The sequence below is a fragment of the Coregonus clupeaformis genome, chromosome 1 (assembly GCF_020615455.1).
Source record: "Coregonus clupeaformis isolate EN_2021a chromosome 1, ASM2061545v1, whole genome shotgun sequence".
NCBI classification, from domain to species: domain Eukaryota; kingdom Metazoa; phylum Chordata; class Actinopteri; order Salmoniformes; family Salmonidae; genus Coregonus; species Coregonus clupeaformis.
In genome coordinates, this window is record NC_059192.1 from 21340085 (window position 1) to 21363316 (window position 23232).

General features: G+C 45.1%; 1 protein-coding gene across 2 annotated transcripts in view; it reads left to right on the forward strand.

Moving 5' to 3' along the window:
- The window catches only part of LOC121541737 (leucine zipper putative tumor suppressor 2 homolog), a 58243-nt gene that overhangs the window by 25196 nt on the left and 9815 nt on the right, over window positions 1–23232 (forward strand). The window contains exon 2 of one of the 2 annotated variants that reach the window (XM_041851048.2): window positions 8096–8215. The gene's annotated coding sequence lies outside the window, so the exon portion shown is untranslated. Of the gene's footprint in view, window positions 1–8095; window positions 8216–20528; window positions 20782–23232 lie in introns of those variants that run through there. The other variant, XM_041851204.2, reaches the window with a different exon arrangement.

Below are 23232 nucleotides of genomic sequence, written 5' to 3' on the forward strand. Positions count from 1 at the left end.
AATAGCAATTACTGGCACGCACATAACAGAGTTTCCACAATACCTGACACAGTTCAATCCAAAACACTCACCAGAAAACCTTTTTGTATCAGAATCCGTTCTATCTTGGCGAAATTCTCTTTACATTTACATCATTTAGCAGACGCTCTTATCCAGAGCGACTTACAAATTGGTGCATTCAACTTATGATAGCAAGTGGGACAACCACTTTTTTTATTCTTTTTTCTTATGGGGGGGTGGGGGAGGGGGGTTAGAAGGATTGCTTTATACTATTCCAGGTATTCCTTAAAGAGGTAGGGTTTCAAGTGTCTCTGGAAGGTGGTCAGTGACTCCGCTGTCCTGGCGTCGTGGGGGAGCTTGTTCCACCATTGGGGTGCCAGAGCAGCAAATAGCTTTGACTGGGCTGAGCGGGAACTGTGCTTCTGTAGAGGTAGGGGAGCTTGCAGGCCAGAGGTGGATGAACGTAGTGCCCTCGTTTGAGTGTAGGGTCTGATCAGAGCCTGAAGGTAAGGAGGTGCCGTTCCCCTCAGAGCTCCGTAGGCAAGCACCATGGTTTTGTAGTAGATGCAAGCCTCAACTGGAAGCCAGTGGAGTGTGCGGAGGAGTGGGTTGACATGAGAGAACTTGGGAAGGTCGAACACCAGACGGGCTGCGACGTTCTGGATAAGTTGTAGGGGTTTAATGGCACAGGCAGGGAGCCCAGCCAACAGCGAGTTGCAGTAATCCAGACGGGAGATGACAAATGCCTGGATTAGGACCTGTGCTGCTTTCTGTGTAAGGTAGGGTCGTACTCTGCGAATTTGTAGAGCATGAACCTGCAGGATCTGGTCACCGCTTTGATGTTAGCAGAGAACGACAGGGTGTTGTCCAGGGTCACGCCAAGGCTCTTTGCACTCTGGGAGGAGGACACAATGGAGTTGTCAACCGTGATGGCGAGATCATAGAGCGGGCAGTCCTTCCCAGGGAGGAAGAGCAGCTCCGTCTTGCCGAGGTTCAGCTTGAGGTGGTGATCCGACATCCACACTGATATGTCTGCCAGACATGCAGAGATGCGATTCGCCACCTGGTTATCAGAAGGGGTGTCGTCTGCGTAGCAATGATAGGAGAGACCATGTGAGGATATGACAGAGCCAAGTGACTTGGTGTATAGAGAGAATAGGAGAGGGCCTAGAACTGAGCCCTGGGGGACACCAGTGGTGAGAGCAGGTGGTGCGGAGATAGATTCTCGCCACGCCACCTGGTAGGAGCGACCTGTCAGGTAGGACACAATCCAAGAGTGAGCAGCGCCGGAGATGCCCAACTCGGAGAGGGTGGAGAGGAGGATCTGATGGTTCACAGTATCAAAGGCAGCGGATAGGTCTAGAAGGATAAGAGCAGAGGAGAGAGAGTTAGCTTTAGCAGTGCGGAGAGCCTCCGTGACACAGAGAAGAGCAGTCTCAGTTGAATGACCAGTCTTGAAATCTGACTGGTTTGGATCAAGAAGGTCATTTTGAGAGAGATAGCAGGAGAGTTGGCTAGAGACGGCACGCTCAAGAGTTTTGGAGAGAAAAGAAAGAAGGGATACTGGTCTGTAGTTGTTGACATCGGAGGGATCGAGTGTAGGTTTTTTGAGGAGGGGTGCAACTCTCGCTCTCTTGAAGACGGAAGGGACATGGCCAGCGGTCAAGGATGAGTTGATGAGCGAGGTGAGGTAAGGGAGAAGGTCTCCGGAAATGGTCTGGAGAAGAGAGGAGGGGATAGGGTCAAGCGGGCAGGTTGTTGGGCGGCCGGCCGTCACAAGTTGCAAGATTTCATCTGGAGAGAGAGGGGAGAAAGAAGTCAAAGCATAGGGTAGGGCATTATGAGCAGGACCAGTGGTGTCATTTGACTTAATAAATGAGGATCGGATGTCGTCAACCTTCTTTTCAAAATGGTTGACGAAGTCATCCACAGAGAGGGAGGAGGGAGGGGGAGGAGGAGGAGGATTCAGCAGGGAGGAGAAGGTGGCAAAGAGCTTCCTAGGGTTAGAGGCAGAGGCTTGAAATTTAGAGTGGTAGAAAGTGGCTTTAGCAGCGGAAACAGAGGAAGAGAATGTAGAGAGGAGGGAGTGAAAAGATGACAGGTCCGCATGGAGTCTAGTTTTCCTCCATTTCCGCTCGGCTGCCCGGAGCCCTCTTCTGTGAGCTCGCAATGAGTCGTCAAGCCACGGAGCAGGAGGGGAGGACCGAGCCGGCCGGAAGGATAGGGGACATAGAGAGTCAAAAGATGCAGAAGGGGAGGAGAGGAGGGTTGAGGAGGCAGAATCAGGAGATCGGAGGGAGAAGGATTTAGCAGAGGGAAGAGATGATAGGATGGAAGAGGAGAGAGTAGCGGGAGAGAGAGAGCGAAGGTTGCGACGGCACATTACCATCTGAGTAGGGGCAGAGTGAGTAGTGTTGGAGGAGAGCGAGAGAGAAAAGGATACAAAGTAGTGGTCGGAGACTTGGAGGGGAGTTGCAGTGAGATTAGTAGAAGAACAGCATCTAGTAAAGATGAGGTCAAGCGTATTGCCTGCCTTGTGAGTAGGGGGGGGACGGTGAGAGGGTGAGGTCAAAAGAGGAAAGGAGTGGAAAGAAGGAGGCAGAGAGAAATGAGTCAAAGGCAGACGTATGGAGGTTAAAGTCACCCAGAACTGTGAGGGGTGAGCCATCCTCAGGAAAGGAACTTATCAAGGCGTCAAGCTCATTGATGAACTCTCCAAGGGAACCTGGAGGGCGATAAATTACAAGGATGTTAAGCTTGAATGGGCTAGTGACTGTGACAGCATGGAATTCAAATGAGGACAGAGACAGATGGGTCAGGGGAAAAAGAGAGAATGTCCACTTTGGAGAGATGAGGATTCCTGTGCCACTGCCGCGCTGACCAGATGCTCTCAGGGTATGCGAGAACACATGGTTAGACGAGGAAAGAGCAGTAGGAGTAGCAGTGTTTTCTGTGGTAATCCATGTTTCCGTCAGCGCCAAGAAGTCGAGGGACTGGAGGGTAGCATAGGCTGAGATGAACTCTGCCTTGTTGGCCGCAGAACGGCAGTTCCAGACGCTGCCAGAGACCTGGAACTCCACGTGGGTCGTGCGCGCAGGGACCACCAGATTAGAGTGGTAACAGCCACGTGGTGTGAAGCGTTTGTATGGCCTGTGCAGAGAGGAGAGAACTCTTAGAGAACAATGTAGCTGTAAGCCAAAACTACTGGAGAAAAAAAGTATGTCTGCTGTTTACCTCTGCCATTTGCATTTGCGTCATTTTGATTGGTCAAGAGCATTTTTTACAATATTCTTTGGGGTATATCCGAAAAAAGTTTATGATATTATTCTAATAGTAAAATAATTTAAAATGCCCTCCCTATAATGAACCCGGCTCTGGTTAGCACAGACAGTTAGCCAGAGCAGTGTGGTCGCACATGGCTGCTTTCACATATGAATGCTTTGTCCAGCATAAGTTTGCACCATACATTTGTCCCATGTTGCCGCATAAAGAAATGAAGGAATAAAGGATGCATTATTAAAGTATTGGAACGGGGCCCCAGTCCAAGAGGCTGCTGGAAGGAATCTGCTTCATGAGCAGGCTGCCATGGCAACCAGAGGGCTTTATTTCCCCTTGGGAGCTCTCTGTTTGCCGGACTGTCTTGAGTTTCACCCATACTAGAATGGCGCCGGAGGAGATGGCTGCCGTTTTACGGCCCCTTAACCAATTGTGCTATTATGTTTGTTTTTTCGCGTTATTTGTAATTTATTCTGTACATAATGTTTCTGCCTCTTCTCTTATGACCAAAAAGAGCTTCTGGATATCAGGACAGTGATTACTCACCTCGTATTGGACAAAGATTTTTTCTTCAACGAGTCAGACGCAAAGGATATTTTACAGACACCTGACAAGGCCCAAATCCCCGTCATTCGCATGAGAAAGAGACAGAGATATCGTGGACGTAGGTCGGGGTGCCTTGTAAGGATCCGACGGCGAGCGAGTAATCTGCCTCTTGCATCAGTCCTATTAGCCAACGTACAATCATTGGAAAACAAATGGACGACCTAAGATCAAGGATATCCTACCAACGGGACATTAAAAACTGCAATATCTTATGTTTCACCGAGTCGTGGCTGAACGACGACATGGATAACATACAGCTGGCGGGATATACGCTACATCGGCAGGATAGAACGGCTGGCTTCGGTAAGACAAGGGGTGGCGGTCTGTGTATATTTGTAAACAACAGCTGGTGCACGAAATCTAATACTAAGGAAGTCTCAAGGTTTTGCTCGCCTGAGGTAGAGTATCTCATGATAAGCTGTAGACCACACTATTTACCAAGCGAGTTTTCTTCTATATTTTTCGTAGCTGTCTATTTACCACCACAAACTGATGCTGGCACTAAGATTACATTCAATGAGCTGTATAAGGCCATAGGCAAACAGGAAAATGCTCATCCAGAGGCGGCACTCCTAGTGGCCGGGGACTTTAATGCAGGGAAACTTAAATCCGTTCTACATAATTTCTACCAGCGTGTTAAATGTGCAATCAGAGGGAAAAAAACACTAGACCACCTTTAGTCCACACACAGAGACGCATACAAAGCTCTCCCTCGCCCTCCATTAGGCAAATCTGACCATGATTCTATCCTCCTGATTCCTGCTTATGAGCAAAAACTAAAGCAGGAAGCACCAGTGACTCGGTTAATAAGGAAGTGGTCAGATGACGCAGATTCTAAGCTACAGGACTGTTTTGCTAGCACAGACTGGAATATGTTCCGGGATTCTTCCGATGGCATTGAGGAGTACACCACATCAGTCACTGGCTTCATCAATAAGTGCATCGATGACGTCTTCCCCACAGTGACCGTACGTACATACCCCAACCAGAAGCCATGGATTACAGGCAACATCCGCACTGAGCTAAAGGGTAGAGCTGCCGCTTTCAAGGACCGGGACTCTAACCCGGACGCTTATAAGAAATCCCGCTATGCCCTCCGACGAACCATCAAACAGGCAAAGAGTCAATACAGGACTAAGATTGAATCCTACTACACCGGCTCCGACTCTCGTCGGATGTGAAAGGGCTTGCAAACTATTACAGACTACAAAGGGAAGCACAGCCGCGAGCTGCCCAGTGACACTAGCCTACCAGACGAGCTAAATCACTTCTATGCTCGCTTCGAGGCAAGCAACTCTGAAGCATGCATGAGAGCATCAGCTGTTCCGGATGACTATGTGATCACGCGCTCCGTAGCCAATGTTAGTAAGACTTTTAAGCAGGTCAACATTCACAAGGCCGCAGGGCCAGACGGATTACCAGGACGTGTACTCCGAGCATGCGCTGACCAACTGGCAAGTGTCTTCACTGACATTTTCAACATGTCCCTGACTGAGTCTGTAATACCAACATGTTTCAAGCAGACCACCATAGTCCCTGTGCCGAAGAACACTAAGATAACATTCCTAAATGACTACCGACCCGTAGCACTCACGTCTGTAGCCATGAAGTGCTTTGAAAGGCTGGTCATGGCTCACATCAACACCATTATCCCAGAAATCCTAGACTCACTCCAATTTGCATACCGCCCCAACAGATCCACAGATTATGCAATCTCTATTGCACTCCACACTGCCGTTTCCCACCTGGACAAGAGGAACACCTACGTGAGAATGCTATTCATTGACTACAGCTCTGCGTTCAACACCATAGTGCCCTCAAAGCTCATCACTAAGCTAAGGACCCTGGGACTAACACCTCCCTCTGCAACTGGATCCTGGACTTCCTGACGGGCCGCCCCCAGGTGGTAAGGGTAGGTAACAACACATCTGCCACGCTGATCCTCAACACGGGGGCCCCTCAGGGGTGCGTGCTCATTCCCCTCCTGTACTCCCTGTTCACCCATGACTGCATGGCCAGGCACGACTCCAACACCATCATTAAGTTTGCCGACGTCACAACAGTGGTAGGCCTGATCACCGACAACGATGAGACAGCCTATAGGGAGGAGGTCAGAGTCCTGGCCGTGTGGTGCCAGGATAACAACCTCTCCCTCAACGTGATCAAGACAAAGGAGATGATTGTGGACTACAGGAAAAGAAAGAGGACTGAACACGCCCCCATTCTCATTGACAGGGCTGTAGTGGAACAGGTTGAGAGCTTCAAGTTCCTTGGTGTCCACATCACCAACAAACTATCATGGTCCAAACACACCATGACATTCGTGAAGAGGGCACGACAAAGCCTATTCCCCCTCAGGAGACTGAAAATATTTGGCATGGGTCCTCAGATCCACAAAATGTTCTACAGCTGCAACATCGAGAGCATCCTGACTGGTTGCATCACCGCCTGGTATGGCAACTGCTCGGCCTCCGACCGCAAGGCACTACAGAGGGTAGTGCGTACGGCCCAGTACATCAATGGGGCCAAGCTTCCTGCCATCCAGGACCTCTATACCAGGCGGTGTCAGAGAAAGGCCCTCAAAATTGTCAAAGACTCCTGCCACACTAGTCATAGACTGTTCTCTCTGCTACCGCACGGCAAGCGGTACAGGAGCGCCAAGTCTAGGTCCAAAAGGCTTCTTAACAGCTTCTACCCCAAGCCATAAGACTCCTGAACAGCTAATCATGGCTACCCAGACTATTTGCGTTGTCCCCCCCCACCCCACCCCCTATTTTACGCTGCCTCTACTATGTTTATTATCTATGCATAGTCACTTTAACTCTACCCACATGTACATATTACCTCAATTACCTCGACTAACCGGTGCCCCCGCACATTGACTCTGTACAGGTACCCCCTGTATATAGCCTCCCTACTGTTATTTTATTTTATTTTATTTTCATTATTTGTTATTTATTATTTTTTACTTAACACTTATTTTTCTTAACTGCATTGTTGGTTAAGGGCTCGTAAGCATTTCACTGTAAGGTGAACCTGTTGTATTTGGCGCAAATAAAATGTGATTTGATTTACTCTGGCACTCAGAGGAGACAAAAGAGGAGGGGACAAAGGTGCTTTAGAGATGACTAATGAACATAGTGGAGAGGTCAAAGGTGAAGTATTCATTCAGCGTCGTTGTAAATGAGGGCAAACATAAGAAGTGTTCTCTTAAGTTTGCATGGAATTCCCCTCTGCGTTCCTCCTTTATGGGAAGGGGAAAGGGGATATTTAGTCAGTTGCACAACTGAATGCATTCAACCGAAATGTGTCTTCCGCATTTAACCCAACCCCTCTGAATCAGGGTAGGTAGCAAAACGTAACCACATGTTACATATGGATTTGCATTACTATACACGTCAAAAGTCCCAATGCAAAGTTACACCTCACTTTTCTATCTTTCAAGTTAATACATAAGACCGATCAGAATGCCGAAGTCATGTCGGAAAAGGTTTTTCAGGGCGGTGATGTAATATGGAGGCCAGCCCTATTCCCTATAATGTAAACTCTAACAGAATTAACTTCAAATGTATAACTTCAAATTAAACCAAATCGTTTGCACTCATGACTACAGGTTTCAATAACATTTTCAGCCAACTTACAAGCAAATACTTTATTGTTACAAATCAACTTGCAAGGTGTTTGCATCACACTTCCTGTGATTGGTGGATTGTAGCTCACCAACACTTGGTGGTCTGGAATTTAATTATATTCTAGCATGGCTAGTGGCTAACGTTAGCCAGCTTGAGCTAGCTACCGAGCTAGCAACTCGAAACACAGAGTAGATGCTTAATATGACATTGAGATATAGTGCATTGTGGATAGTTTAGAAGATATCCGGGAATGAGTTAATAAATATGTAGTAACCCAAAAACATAACTATGTTTGTACTTATAGGTAACCAGATTGTGACAACAACTCAGTTACTAAGTCTTTGACCACACTGGTTACATTGGTGAGTAAAAACTCATGCTTCCTACCCTTTAAGTATTGGCATGATCACTCAGATTTTCCTTACAAAGGCTACTTCCACCTTACATGCTAGTGTAGTATACACACTCATTTGTGACCCTTTAGGTCTTCCAGCTCTGTGTTGCTACTGTAGTAGTTGTAGTTAAGGTCCTTTGTTACTGTTTTTTGCTAACTTCATTTTTCTTTCTGGTTGTTTCTGTAGTTCAGGAGCAGAGAGGGAGTAGAGCCCAACAGCGGCAGTGAGTCCCTGGGATGCACAGCCGACCCGTTCCCCCTAATTCTCTCAGGCCTCCAGAAGCTGAAGACAGGGTGCCATTGAGAGGTGAGTGAGCTGGAGAACCCAATCTGCTTCTGATTATACTGTCAACGTACCATTCCATCGCTCAGCTGGTTCTCCTAGAAAGCGATGGCTTTCTGGCTTTCACATATCTTCATTTTGTCCTCTACCTTGAAGGTAGACTCTGTGGAAACATTCTCAAATTACTACTGAGATTGACTCTCTATGGCAATGTTACTTAAGAGCTCACAGCTGCTTTGAATTGTCTTTATGCTTTCATAACAGAAACAGTTTGGAACCATTCTGTTTCTAAGGGTGCTCTCGGATAGAAGTCTTATAGAAGATACAGCAGCGTTGGGGCAATTGCGGACCTATGTGAACCATACTAAGACAATTTAAGGGTGTTATACACTACCGGTCAAAGGTTTTAGAACACCTACTCATTCAAGGGTTTTACTTTATTTTTACTCTTTTCTACATTGTAGAATAATAGTGAAGACATACAAACTAAGAAATAACACATATGCAATCATGTAGTAACCAAACAAGTGTTAAAAAAATCTAAATATATTTTATATTTGAGATTCTTCAAAAAGCCACCCTTTGCCTTGATGACAGCTTTGCACACTCTTGGCATTCTCTCAACCAGCTTCATGAGGTAGTCACCTGGAATGCATTTTAATTAACAAGTGTGCCTTCTTAAAAGTTAATTTGTGGAATTTCTTTCCTTCTTAATGCGTTTGAGCCAATCAGTTGTGTTGTGACAAGATAAGGGGGGTATACAGAAGATAGCCCTATTTGGTAAAAGACCTAGTCCATATTATGGCAAGAACAGCTCAAATAAGCAAAGAGAAACGACAGTTCATCATTACTTTAAGACATGAAGGTCAGTCAATATGGAACATTTCAAGAACTTTGAAGTTTCTTCAAGTGCAGTCGCAAAAACCATCAAGCGCTATGATGAAACTGGCTCTCATGACGACCGCCACAGGAATGGAAGACCCAGAGTTACCTCTGCTGCAGAGGATAAGTTCGTTAGAGTTACCAGCCTCAGAAATTGCAGCCCAAATAAATGTTTCAAATAACAGACACATCTCAACATCAACTGTTCAGAGGAGACTGTGTGAATCAGGCCTTCATGGTCGAATTGTTGCAAAGAAACCACTACTAAAGGACACCAATAAGAAGAAGAGACTTGCTTGGGCCAAGAAACACGAGCAATGGACATTAGACCGGTGGAAATGTGTCCTTTGGTCTGGAGTCCAAAGCTGTCATCAAGGCAAAGGCTGGCTATTTGAAGAATCTCAAATATAAAATATATTTTGATTTGTTTAACACTTTTTTGGTTACTACATGATTCCATATGTGTTATTTCATAGTTTTGATGTCTTCACTATTATTCTACAATATAGAACATAGTAAAAATAAAGAAAAACCCTTGAATGAGTAGGTGTTCTAAAACTTATGACCGGTAGTGTATGTTCTTATGATATTTTTGTAGAATGCATTATGCCTGTGGGCTTAGAGTAAAGTGTTACCAAGTCCATTTTGAAGTCGAGCAATTTTATCCTCATACTTGACCTAATTCCAGCTGTGTGTGAAGTAAGCATTAAGTCACTTAACCACCCTGTAACTGCTGTAACTCTTAAGATTGAGGCGTAACCCCTAATCTCTTTGGCACACAATACTGTAAGTCAGAGTGTGTGTGAGTAACTAAGGTGTCTGCCAAGTGAATACTGTACAGATGTATTAGAGCTCTTACAATAGTAATTTGCTGATTTTATATCCACAAAGGCAACTCCGGTTAATGCCAATAGCTTTTTCTCATCAACTTTAGTGTAAAGCGATTAAAAGGAAGTGCAAAGCGGTAAACATCTGGCTGGGTTTATTTGTTGGAGCATTTGGACTGATTGGTACAAGCCTTAGAATTAGAATGATATTTCTATGGTACTAGCCTTGGAATCCAAACTGAATCATGTTGTTTACTTTTACTAGTTTGGATTTCGAGCCTAAGTGATTGGTGCCATAGAGAGGGATTTTTGGGAGAGGGTTGGTTGAGAGGTTGTATGAGGAAGTTTTGAGGCAAGTTTAGCTCTGGTTCCCCCTGGGAGTGATGTCCCCATGCAGCGATAGCAGACCAGTCACTGATGGATGACCTAGCTTTCTGTTGGCCACAGACAGGAGCCCTTGTTATGAAAATATAATAGAGGAACAGCCATACGAGTACACTGAGATGGCAGGTCGCATTTGTGACTCGTTTCAGGAAACTAGGTGTCGCGCGTCACTACTTCACAGGAGAGCCATTTGAACGTAAACTTTTTTATATTTTTTATCATAATGCGTTTTTTGGCAGAAATGCCTTCTGGAATATGTGAACTTTCATGTGCCTTAATAACAAACCTGTATGCCATCTGTAAATACGAATAAAATTGTTAAATTACGTGCCTAATTGGTTTAGCCACCGAAAAAGAAAGGAACCTTCCCGCTAGCCATGATTGGCTGGACATGCCGAGAGATGAGTTTGGATTGGTCTGCCATGTAGCACACTTATGTCTATAACATGAGCTGGTCAGTATGTGTAGGTAATCCTTTCTAACTCTGCTTTTTTTAAAGATATCACATAGTAGAACTGCAAAAGTGTTGCTCTCCACTTTCTGGAGGACCGAGTTTTGAAATCAGTGGAATGCCCAGTGGAATTAGAGTATGATAGCTAAGGAGATGGAGAAAATTCTGCCGTTTGATTGCAAATATGCAGACAGAGTCGAAAAGAGAACACACAGAAGGCTGTTGTATGAAAAACCTGTCTCCGGATTACATCTTCAAACTAAGGTCAACCATGGCATCTTTGACAGAGAGGAGGAAGCGACATTTTCAGATATTACACCTTTCAAATTTTCTCAAAGTTGTTTTCATTTCAAGTTAAAGCATACAGTTAGCTAGCCAGCTAACGTTAGCTGGCTGGCTCGCTAGCTAACGTTACGTGTATGATCTGTGTAGTAATATTATTCGTATCTCAGAGCCATTTGCATTGATAGTTATAGCCTAATGTTAGCTAGCTAGCTAACACTAAACCTGGTTGGTTAGTTACCTGCAGATTCATGCAGGGTAGTAACGTTGGGATTATGGTTAATTGTTTAGCTAGCTAGCTGCATGTCTAAACAAAAGACTCCACTATGCAAGTAACCATTTCAATAGAATTTTCATGATGTCACTGCGACAACTGTCGATAGACGTAGCTGGTAAATTCGCTCTGGCTATCTACTCCAATTTCAGAGTACTCTCGTCTGTGTGCCAGAGCGCAGAATAACTGACAAATTTACGAACGCTCAACACCCGTTGAATATGGCCGGTGTCAGTAAACGTTGGCAAAAAAGCGTAATGAAATTGTTGCCAGCCTCACAGTTACAGTCACCAACACTCTGGATAACATAAAAACAGCCTAACCAGCTCTGCTAGGGCGAGTAAAATGGTCAGTGAGCTGTTCTCTCATTTGTTTCTGGAAGTAGCTAGCAAGCTAGCCAACGTTTGCCAGTTAGCTTGGGTGCTTGACTGCTGTTGTTAGGTCAGAACGCTCGGATCAACCCTACTCCTCAGCCAGAGCGTCCAGTGTGCGCTCTGAACGCTCCGAGAGCGAAACGCTCTGAATTTACGAACGGACAATCTGACAACGCTCTGAGTTTACGAACGCCCAGAGCGCACTCTGGCACTCCAGATTTAATTTATAAACCAGCCTTTAGTCTTGAAATCTTTGGTTGTTTAGTACATGGCCTCACATGTGAATCCTTAAAGAGATGGGTGGGGCTAAGGCTTAAGAGGGTGTGAACGATGCTGAATGGGTGTAGACAAAGAAGGGGTCTCCAGTAGGTTTACCAAAACATTCAAGGGACATTTTCTCAAAAGTGAGGTTACAAGTTTCTACTTTTATCCAATGTAAAAAAACACAATTTCAAATGTTATAACATAAGACCAAATCGAGCCGGTTGGTCACATTTGGGGATAAGACTAAATGTTTTGGTTTGTCCTGGGTAATACCCTAATGTCCCAAGTACACACCGGGGAGGGGGTAGATCAGATTTAATATTGCAGATTGTGGCTTCTATCAATGTAATTGTCTGCATCATTTCATTACCCTCAACCCCTCCCATCTAGCTGCCATATGTTTTTCCGCTGTGATGTTTCACAAAAGTTCTGAACCTTTCTATTCTCTTAGTTTCTACAGATTGTAAATTAAAGATACAAAATTTTGCTAGGAGTATTATTATACTATTGATCGATTGACTATGACTTTTCAAATCACCCAGCAGTGCTATTTGCAGAGTTAGCTCCAAGTATTGCTACAGCTGGCCATGCTTTCCATCTGGCTACCACTAACCCGGCCACCAACTCTGCACCCTCTGCTGCAACTTGCCCATGCCCCCCCCCCCGCTTCTCCTTCACACAAATTCAGACAGCTGATGTTTTGAAAGCGCTGCAAAATCTGGACCCCTACAAATCAGCTGGGCTAGACAATCTGGACCCTTTCTTTCTAAAACTAGCCGCCGAAATTGTCGCAACCCCTATTACTAGTCTGTTCAACCTCTCTTTCATAACGTCTGAGATCCCCAGAGATTGGAAAGCTGCCGCGGTCATCCCCCTCTTCAAAGGGGGTGACACTCTAGATCCAAACTGCTACAGACCTATATCCATCCTGCCCTGCCTTTCGAAAGTATTCGAAAGCCAAGTTAACAAACAGATCATCGACCATTTCGAATACCACCGTACCTTCTCCGCTATGCAATCCGGTTTCCGAGCTGGTCACGGGTGCACTTCAGCCACGCTCAAGGTCCTAAACGATATTATAACCGCGATTGATAATAGACAGTACTGTGCAGCCGTCTTCATCGACCTGGCCAAGGCTTTCGACTCTGTCATATTGGCAGACTAAATAGCCTTGGTTTCTCAAATGACTGCCTCGCCTGGTTCACCAACTACTTCTCAGATAGAGTTCAGTGTGTCAAATCGGAGGGCCTGTTGTCTGGACCTATGGCAGTCTCTATGGGGGTGCCACAGGGTTCAATTCTTGGGCCGACACTTTTCTCCGTGTATATCAATGATGTCGCTCTTGCTGCTGGTGACTCTCAGATCCACCTCTACGCAGACGACACCATTTTGTATACATCTGGCCCTTCATTGGACACTGTGTTAACAAACCTCCAAACGAGCTTCAATGCCATACAACAATCCTTCAGTAGCCTCCAACTGCTCTTAAACACTAGTAAAACTAAATGCATGCTTTTCAATCGAACGCTGCTGGCACCCGCCCACCCGACTAGAATCACCACTCTCGACGGGTCTGACCTAGAGTATGTGGACAACTACAAATACCTAGGTGTCTGGTTAGACTGTAAACTCAACTTCCAGACTCACATAAAGAATCTCCAATCCAAAGTTAAATCTAGAATCGGCTTCCCTATTTCGCAACAAAGCCTCCTTCACTCATGCTGCCAAACATGCCCTCGTAAAACTGACTATCCTACCGATCCTTGACTTCGGCGATGTCATTTACAAAATAGCCTCCAACACTCTACTCAGCAAATTGGATGTAGTCTATCACAGTGCCATCCGTTTTGTCTCCAAAGCCCCATACACTACCCACCACTGTGACCTGTACGCTCTTGTTGGCTGGTCCTCACTACATGTTCGTCGTCAAACCCACTGGCTCCAGGCCATCTATAAATCACTGCTAGGCAAATCCCCGCCTTATCTTAGCTCATTGGTCACCATAGCAGCACCCACCCGTAGTCTGCGCTCCAGCAGGTATATCTCACTGGTCATTCCCAAAGCCAACACCTCCTTTGGCCGCCATTCCTTCCAGTTCTCTGCTGCCAATGACTGGAACGAATTGCAAAAATCTCTGAAGCTGGAGACTCTTATCTCCCTCAATAACTTTAAGCATCAGTTGTCAGAGCACCTTACCGATCACTGCACCTGTACACAGCCCATCTGAAATTAGCCCACCCAACTACCTCATCCCTATATTGTTATTTATTTTGCTCTTTTGCACCCCAGTATCTCTATTTGCACATAATCTCTTGCACATCTAGCATTCCAGTGTTAATACTATTGTAATTATTCTGCACTATAGCCTATTTATTGCCTTACCTCCATAACTTGCTACATTTGCACACACTGTATATATATTTTCTGTTGTATTTCTGACTTTATGTTTTTTACCCCATATGTAACTCTGTGTTGTTTTTATTGCACTACTTTGCTTTATCTTGGCCAGGTCGCAGTTGTAAATGAGAACCTGTTCTCAACTGGCTTACCTGGTTAAATAAAGGTGAAATAAAAAAATAAAAATAAAAAAGTAAATGTTGAAAGTTTTCAGCCATTCCTGAACCTGTGACCAAAAACAAGCTACATATGGGCAGTACCAAAACAAGTGATCTTATGATTCTCTCTTCACAGCAAAATCTGCAGAGGTGGGATGGTTTATCCCCCATATACATATATATAACATTCTATTGGTTGCAACAATTTTGTATAATAATTTGAAGTTTTGAATCCGGCGTCGTTTTGTGTATCAGTTCATAAACCATGTGCCATGGAATCTGTACATTGAAAATCTCCTCCCAACTAAGTCATGATGGAGTTGTTTGTTTAACCTGTTGGATGAAATTATGCTGACACCATCTAAAGTATAATTTCCACCTCTAGAAATGAGCCAAATAACAATGGTAAAATGATTTGTTATAATTATTGTATCCCAACTTATTATTGTATCAGGTATGCTATTAGCAATAAGCATTCTCACCTGTATCCCAACTGACGTAGTTGGGGAAGGACTGCCCGTTCCATGATCTCGCCATCACGGTTGACAACTCCGTTGTGTCCTCCTCCCAGAGTGCGAAGAGCCTTGGCTTGACCCTGGACAACACCCTGTCGTTCTCCGCTAACATCAAGGCGGTGACCCGCTCCTGCAGGTTCATGCTCTACAACATTCGGAGAGTACGACCCTGCCTTACACAGGAAGCGGCACAGGTCCTAATCCAGGCACTTGTCATCTCCCGTCTGGATTACTGCAACTCGCTGTTGGCTGGCCTCCCTGCCTGTGCCATTAAACCCCTACAACTCATCCAGAACGCCGCAGCCCGTCTGGTGTTCAACCTTCCCAAGTTCTCTCACGTCACCCCCCTCCTCCGCACACTCCACTGGCTTCCAGTTGAAGCTCGCATCCGTTACAAGACCATGGTGCTTGCCTATGGAGCAGTGAGGGGAACGGCACCTCTGTACCTTCGGGCTCTGATCAGTCCCTACACCCAAACGAGGGCATTGCGTTCATCCACCTCTGGCCTGCTGGCTCCCTTCCTCTGCTGAAGCATAGTTCCCGCTCAGCCCAGTCAAAACTGTTCGCTGCTCTGGCACCCCAATGGTGGAACAAGCTCCCTCACGACGCCAGGACAGCGGAGTCACTCACCACCTTCCGGAGACATTTGAAACCCCACCTCTTTAAGGAATACCTGGGATAGGATAAAGTAATCCTTCTACCCCCCCAAAAAAAATTTTGTAAAGTGGTTATCCCACTGGCTATAGGGTGAATGCACCAATTTGTGAGTCGCTCTGGATAAGAGCGTCTGCTAAATGACGTAAATGTGCCCTTGAGCAAGGCACTTAACCCTAATTGCTCCTGTAAGTCGCTCTGGATAAGAGCGTCTGCTAAATGACTAAAATGTAAATGTATAGTGGCTATACATAAATAGGCTGACATATGGGGTTGCCAATCTGCATTTACTCTATTGGGCTAATCATTAGTTGAGTCCTGCAACAGGTTGGATACCCACAGTTTCAACATTTAATTATGTGCGCAGCGAGGCAGACATAAGGCTACCAGCCACGCACAGATTGAGAGTGTGTGGAGACGGGAACTGGGCCCGGTTGCATAAAACACCTTATGTTTAATTTTCCCCTTATCTTTTCCCTTAAAGTTTCCTTAACTTTAAGTCAGTTGCACAAAACATTTTAAGGTGAATTAAGTGTAAAAGTTAAGGGTGCCCATGAGGTCCCTTAACTGCTTCATTCAGTATGGATATCAATGTTAAACAGCATTTGTGGAGGTGAATGTTGCTTTCATCTGCTCTTGTTACAAAAGGAAAACATCAACCAGCTAGCTACTTAGCTAAACAATGGGAGGTGCACAATCCATGGCTACAAAGCTAGCTGGCTAGTTAGCTATACTATATTCTGGGAATTCCCTCCCTATGGCACTCGTAATATTTTTCTCGCATAGAACACACAACAACAAGCTGACTAGGTAAATAGATAAAATATTCTACTATGGGGTTGTCTGATTTTTCCAATAGGGTCTGGCTCCAGCAGATACCTTCTCACACACAGACGCCGTGAGACACGATGAGACAGGATGTTGAGTGTTGCCAGAGAGGTTGGTGCGTTATCGCCACCAACAGCACGGGTGGTGAAATTACATTTAGAATTAGAAGCCACTAGCTAGCGGTTAGCTAGTAGCACTAGCTAGTAGAACAGACAAAAGGGGTTAGTTATCAGTATCTTTGATAGTAGTACTAGCTAGCTATCAGGTGACAGCTAAAGCACAAGCAACAGTGGTTGTTTGGTAGTAGTAATTTTTGGCATTAACATTGTATAAAAAAAATATAAAAACTAAATTCTAGCTAACTCTCCCAACTTCGAACACTACGATACTAACACACTAACATAACGCCCTGGACCAGAGCTAGTGTGTCGACTGGTATGTGCACAGCACACTGATGCCAACATACCAACTGAGACGCCAAAATACCATTTGAGACGCATGCGCTTTGCTATTCGCAGACCATGCGGTGTCAGGGCGCATAATCTGCAGCTGAATGCAACACGATTTACCCGTTTTGTTTGCAGAGGAAAAGTAATTGTGGACTGTTCCAGCATCTACAAAGTGCGCCTCAGTAGAAATATTTTTTCATGTTCCATATTTTTTTGGCGTGGTGGCAATTAGTGCCACAGCTAAATGCTGCCTCTGTAAATCAGCAGTGACCCTTCAAAGGGCTGAGTCATGTTAGGTTGTCCCCCCTTCCCTCCTCCCCACTGGCCCATAAAGAGGCTGCTGTGTTAATGGTGGCAGCGGTGGGATCTGGAATGATTTGCTGCTATAGGCTCTTTCTCTGACTGCTGGTGGCCTTGTATGGGTGAGCGACTGGGCCCATGATTAATTGTTTGTCACCCGGTCTGGTCACTCACAGGGGGTGGGGGGAGTCTTGTTGTCCAGTCTCCTGCAGACAACTTTAGAGCTCTTTTATATTACTGGATTGGACCAATACCAGGGGTCACCTTGCTTTACACCCCTCTCTCAGCCTCACTTTGGTTTCCCTCAAGGTGAGTGGAGAGCTCTACCTATTCAACACCTCGCTGTATGAAGGACACAAGCGGAACACTGGGCAGTGTGTGACCCACTTGTAGGACCTTCGAGAGAGAGATGTATGTGCTGTAGCCTACTTCTCTAGCTACCCTACTTTAGTCTACTCTGTCAGACAGCTTAAAACTGATTGAAGCAGTTTTTCATTGATTGTGGCCAGATGGAGGATTTGCAGGTCAGGGCTGAGGCTGAATGGTGTGTCTGTCTGGAGTATAGTATAACTCCTCTGGAAACAGACAGGCTGAAAACAGGGACTGTCAGTAGGTATTTGGACTCATATCTAGGATCTCACTGTCTGTCGAGGCTTCATTAGGAAACTGTAACACACTCAGTGACTGATTGAAGTGGGACCTCCCTATGAACTGTAAAGGGTTCTGTTGCTTGTCTGTGGCACGTGATGATACCCTTTATCTACTTCCCCAGAGTCAGATAAACTCGTGGATAACATTTTTATGTCTCTGTGTCCAGTATGAAGGAAGTTAGAGGTAGTTTCATGAGCCAATGCTAACTAGCGTTAGCACAATGACTGGAAGTCTATGGGTATCTGCTAGAGTGCTAGCAGATACATTTACATTTACGTCATTTAGCAGACGCTCTTATCCAGAGCGACTTACAAATTGGTCCATTCACCTTATAGCCAGTGGGATAACCACTTTACAATATTATTATTATTATAATTTTTATTTTTTGGGGGTGGGGTGGGGTAAGGGGGGGTAGAAGGATTACTTTATCCTATCCCAGGTATTCCTTAAAGAGGTGGGGTTTCAAGTGTCTCCGGAAGGTGGTGAGTGACTCCGCTGTCCTGGCGTCGTGAGGGAGCTTGTTCCACCATTGGGGTGCCAGAGCAGCGAACAGTTTTGACTGGGCTGAGCGGGAACTGTGCTTCCGCAGAGGTAGGGGGGCTAGCAGGCCAGAGGTGGATGAACGCAATGCCCTCGTTTGGGTGTAGGGACTGATCAGAGCCTGAAGGTACGGAGGTGCCATTCCCCTCACAGCTCCGTAGGCCAGCACCATGGTCTTGTAGCAGATACCATAGACTTCCAGTCATTATGCGAACGTTAGTTAGCAATTGCACTAGCGCTAGTTAGCAACTTCCTTCAAACTGCACGCAGTCATAAAAATGGTATCAACCAGTTCATCTGACTCTGGGGAAGTAGATAAAGGGCCTCATTGCCAAAATCCCGAATAATCCCTTTAATAAAAAGGAAACGTATTTATCTTATGAGTTGAACAGACCTTATATATTTTACACATGCATGCATGGGTGCACACACTGTAGATACAGATGTACTATCTTAAAGGAGAACTGCACTTCCTGATTTAGCCTCGTTTTTCATCAATGCTCATTAAGAAATGCTAGCGGCCATGACTGGAGGCAAACGAGAGTTGTCTTCTGGGAGTGGTTTCATATGGGTGTTTTTTTGTCTTTGCCATTCAACCACAACAAACAAGGCCTAATACAGTTCTATGTGTGAGCTAGAGTAGAGAGGAAGAGGTTAATAGAATGTAAAGCCAGCGCTGACCTTGTGTTTAGCCAAGCTGACAGTAGCTAGTTGGCATAGCTTGGGGGATAGCTAGCGGCAGCTGGCTAGCCTATCTAATGTTAGCTAGCTGATTTTTCTCTGTCAAATCACAGTTATGTCAAGATAGCAAGAACCAGTGTCTGGAATGTGTTTCATGAGACACAACACCTTGCTACTCGCTAGCATTATCAAATAATGTAGCTAGCTAGTGTAACCAACTCACCGTCAGCAACAACACCAGGCACAGTCTCACGTTTGACAGTTGGCAGCCCGCTGAACTTGTAGCTAGCATTGGATGTAATCTATATCCTGGCCATCTGATTCTTGAAAAACTTTACAGAAGCCCATTTTCACTAGACTTAGCTATTTCCCGATCAATATGTGCATTGCATATCAAGCTACTGCCAAAGATACACCGTGTTGTCTGGGGAATTCGTTTTGCATGGCCAGGTGCGCCGGGTAGGCGGGGTTTGCTCATTTTCAGCCATTCCATTGGTCCTCCTAAGGAGAGGTCTCCGCCCGCCTGAGGCACCGGGCCATGCAAAGCGAACTCACCCAGTCTTTTCTCAGAAAACACGATGCGACCATGTGTTTTTAGGCAAAAGGGGGCATGAATTGTTGACATAATTGTAATCCAAACCAAACCCTGAAGTTAGTCATGACTCAGTCACTTACCAAACTCCGCTTTGGACGAGATTGACTTTATGACCAACATTATCCTATTTACACGTTGTAGTACATTTTGACACTAGAATAAATGTTTCTGACTGATATCGATGACACATAGGCCGTTTTCAAAAGAAGAAGTTGGTTTTCAAGAGCAGTTGAACTTTAATTTAACCAGTTTCTTACAGCAGGAAAATAATCCTGCAGCAACAGGATGTGAATTATTATGCGGATTATAATTAATGGAGATTTTTGTAGGGGTTGATACATTTCTTGGTAGGGGGAATCAAGTCTGACATTTTTAAGTGGAAATCACAAACTTTTAAAAGCTTTTTTAAAACATTACAAAAAAATACATTACAAGTTTGCTTTTCCTGCGTATTATCTGCAAGAACAGAGTGATCAAATTAAGATAGCACATCTGTACAGCCAGTTATCTGATTAGTTAGGAAAGCATGTCTGCAGCAACATCAGTGGAGCCATAAAACTTGGAAAATGATCCAATATCAGCATGCTGGTCCAATTTCTTTCTTTCTTTCCATCCCTATTTACAGACTGGAGGAGGGCAGAATTCCCCTTTGACTGGCCTCTCTCTCTCTCTTTTTCTTTTCATTTCCCCCATTTTTACTACTTGACAAAGGCAGCAAGGCACACTATGCCCGGTGGAGCCTGTTTGGTCAAAGCCGCACAGGAGAGAGGTGGAGAGAGAGCAAGCCAGAGCCAGGGAGAGAGTGGAGAGAGGGGAGGTGGTGTGGGGGAGTGTGTGAGAGAGGGAGAAGGAGGGGTAGAGGAGAAAAGGAAGAGGCATTTGGTGGCATTTGGCCTGAGCAATGAGCCGCGTTTGGACTCGGAGAGAAGTTTCCCTCAGGAGAAGAGAGTAGAGAGACCGACACAGAGCTGCGGGAGGATTGGAACACATTGAAAGTGGATGCAAGTTATCTGGGAGTTGAAAGACTTTGAAGTGAATGAGAGGAGGCCCAGTGCAGAGGCAGTTATGCAGGGGTCAGCTTGGGGTACGTGTGAGTAGTAACTTTGTGACGGGGAAAGTTGGAGGCTTTGTGAATAGAGCACTGGGAAAAAGGTAGTTTGATGTAAAGTAGAAACAGGAGAGATGGGGTTTCCAAAACGAACTGTAGACGTAGAACATTTGTTGATAAAGTGTGAGCCATGAGGGTTAGCTGTTAGCCTTGACACCTGGTGGTGTAATAAACCTCTCCTAGAGTTGAATGTTTTTAAAAAGTCTCTTTCTTAGATTTTTGTTTAGTCTCACCTACATTAGTTGAATGCATTTATTTTAAGTCAGTTGGGATAAGAGTCTGCTAAATTACTAAAATGTAATGTGATGTAAGTGATCATTCCAATGACCAGAGTCATCTAAAATGGGATAGTAGCAAGTTACCGTAAAGCAACATCGTATCTATACTATAGATGACTATTAGCGTGAGAGAGCTCTTTCTGCTCACTGAAACAAAGACAGTGACAGGCAGAGAAAAGTGTGTTGTGTGTGCGCTTGCATGGGAGAAGAGGCCTCTTTTCTCACTGGTCTCAATTTGTTAGCCCTCAAAGGGAGAGAATGGCATTAAGTATACGTGTAAGACTCACCTCATTATCCATAGAAGCAGTATCATGATGATGGCCTCACAATGTGGGATTTAGCATACAAACCGGGGCTGAGATAAACGGGTCCATTTTCTTGGATAGGTAGGTTGTCTGTTGGACCAAAATAGCAATGTCACACTTTTCCTCCGTGGTCTACTTTCAATGTTGGACACTCTGAATCAAGAGGGAAGGGGGGGAGAGGGAGAGAGAGAGTGTGGATTAGATTGGGAGGGAGATGTAGAGTGGAGGATGGGATTTCCAGACTGTTTGTTCCCAACTGCTCATGCACACGCTCTCTTTATTTTTCTCACTTTCTATTATTTTCTATTGTACTCTCTCACTCTCTCATATATCCCAAGTCAGAGGTGCTGCTCCTGGTGCCTCTGGCTCCAAACCAGCCAGTAAAACAGAGCAGCCCTTTTTACTGGTCCTGACACCCCCTCGTGTGCACTGTAGTTTTGGACCCAGATCCCTCTGGCTGTGTTGGTGTTTGTGTGTGTGTACAACTGACTCTCAAAGAGAGATTTACTGAAACCTCTTGGTTTGTATCAAAGCATGTTTGTGTGATGATGCATACAAGCCAAGCAGGGTCTGCTAGGCCTATATGTTTGTGTCCATGCGTTTCTGTGTGTAACACCCATAAATGAGATGCTTTCATGTTTGGTCTTCTCTGTGCCTGTCCCTGCGCACAGTGTAGGCCATGCATGTTTATTTCATGGCATTTTTGGCATTCAAAGAGACGACTTACGAAAGTATCGAATAAGCTAAATGCTGCTGTTCTGGGGTGTGGCCTGCACCTATCAGTCCAGCATTCTATAACCCGCTGCATCTGGAGAAGATAAAGATATTTTTCACTTTTTACCAAATCTGCCAATGGCATGTTCATTTGATTACTTAGTATGCTGTCTAAAAATACCTAAGGGGTAAGCTGCCATTTACTTTATTGCCCATTACTGAGCGCCCCTATAGCCATGTCATGTGACTGTGAGCGTTGCCATGCAGTGGTTATTAAATCATGGTGGACTGGAGCTCTTCTACCTACCAGTGATACTGAACTGAACCCAGGGAAACAAGTTGTTATAGTGATCTGTCTATCTGGTCTCCTTCAGAGGCTTTGAGATGCTAAGGGTGTGTTTGTAAATTCAATCTGGAGTGTCAGAGTGCGCTCTGGGCCATTCGTAAATTCAGAGCGCTGTCAGATTGTCCGTTCGTAAATTCAGAGCGCTTAGCTCTTGGAGTGTTCAGAGCGCCACACTGGACCTCTGGCCGAGAAGTAGGGTTTCTTCCTTGCCTAATAAATCAGACTTTGATACCAATTCTTGGTATACAGTCTGAAACAAAGCACTGCAAAATCATGGACATTTTCCTTACAAGCCAGAATGTTTAATGAAATTATACTAAACAAAAATATAAACGCAACATGCAACAATTTCAAAGATGTTACTGAGTTACAGTTCATATAAGGAAATCAGTCAATTGAAATAAATTCATTAGGCCCTAATCTATGGATTTCACATGACTGGGAATACAGATATGCATCTGTTGGATGCCTTTAAAAAAAGGTAGGGGCGTGGATCAGAAAACCAGTCAGTATCTGGTGTTACCACCATTTGTCTCATGCAGCGCGACCCATCTCCTTCGCATAGAGTTGATCAGGCTGTTGATTGTGGCCTGTGGAATGTCCCACCTCTTCAATGGCTGTGCGAAGTTGCTGGATATTGGTGGGAAATGGAACACGCTGTCGTACACATCGATCCAGAGCATCCCAAACATGCTCAATGGGTGACATGTCTGGTGAGTATGCAGGCCATGGAAGAACTGGGATATTTTCAGCTTCCAGGAATTGTGTACAGATCCTTGCGACA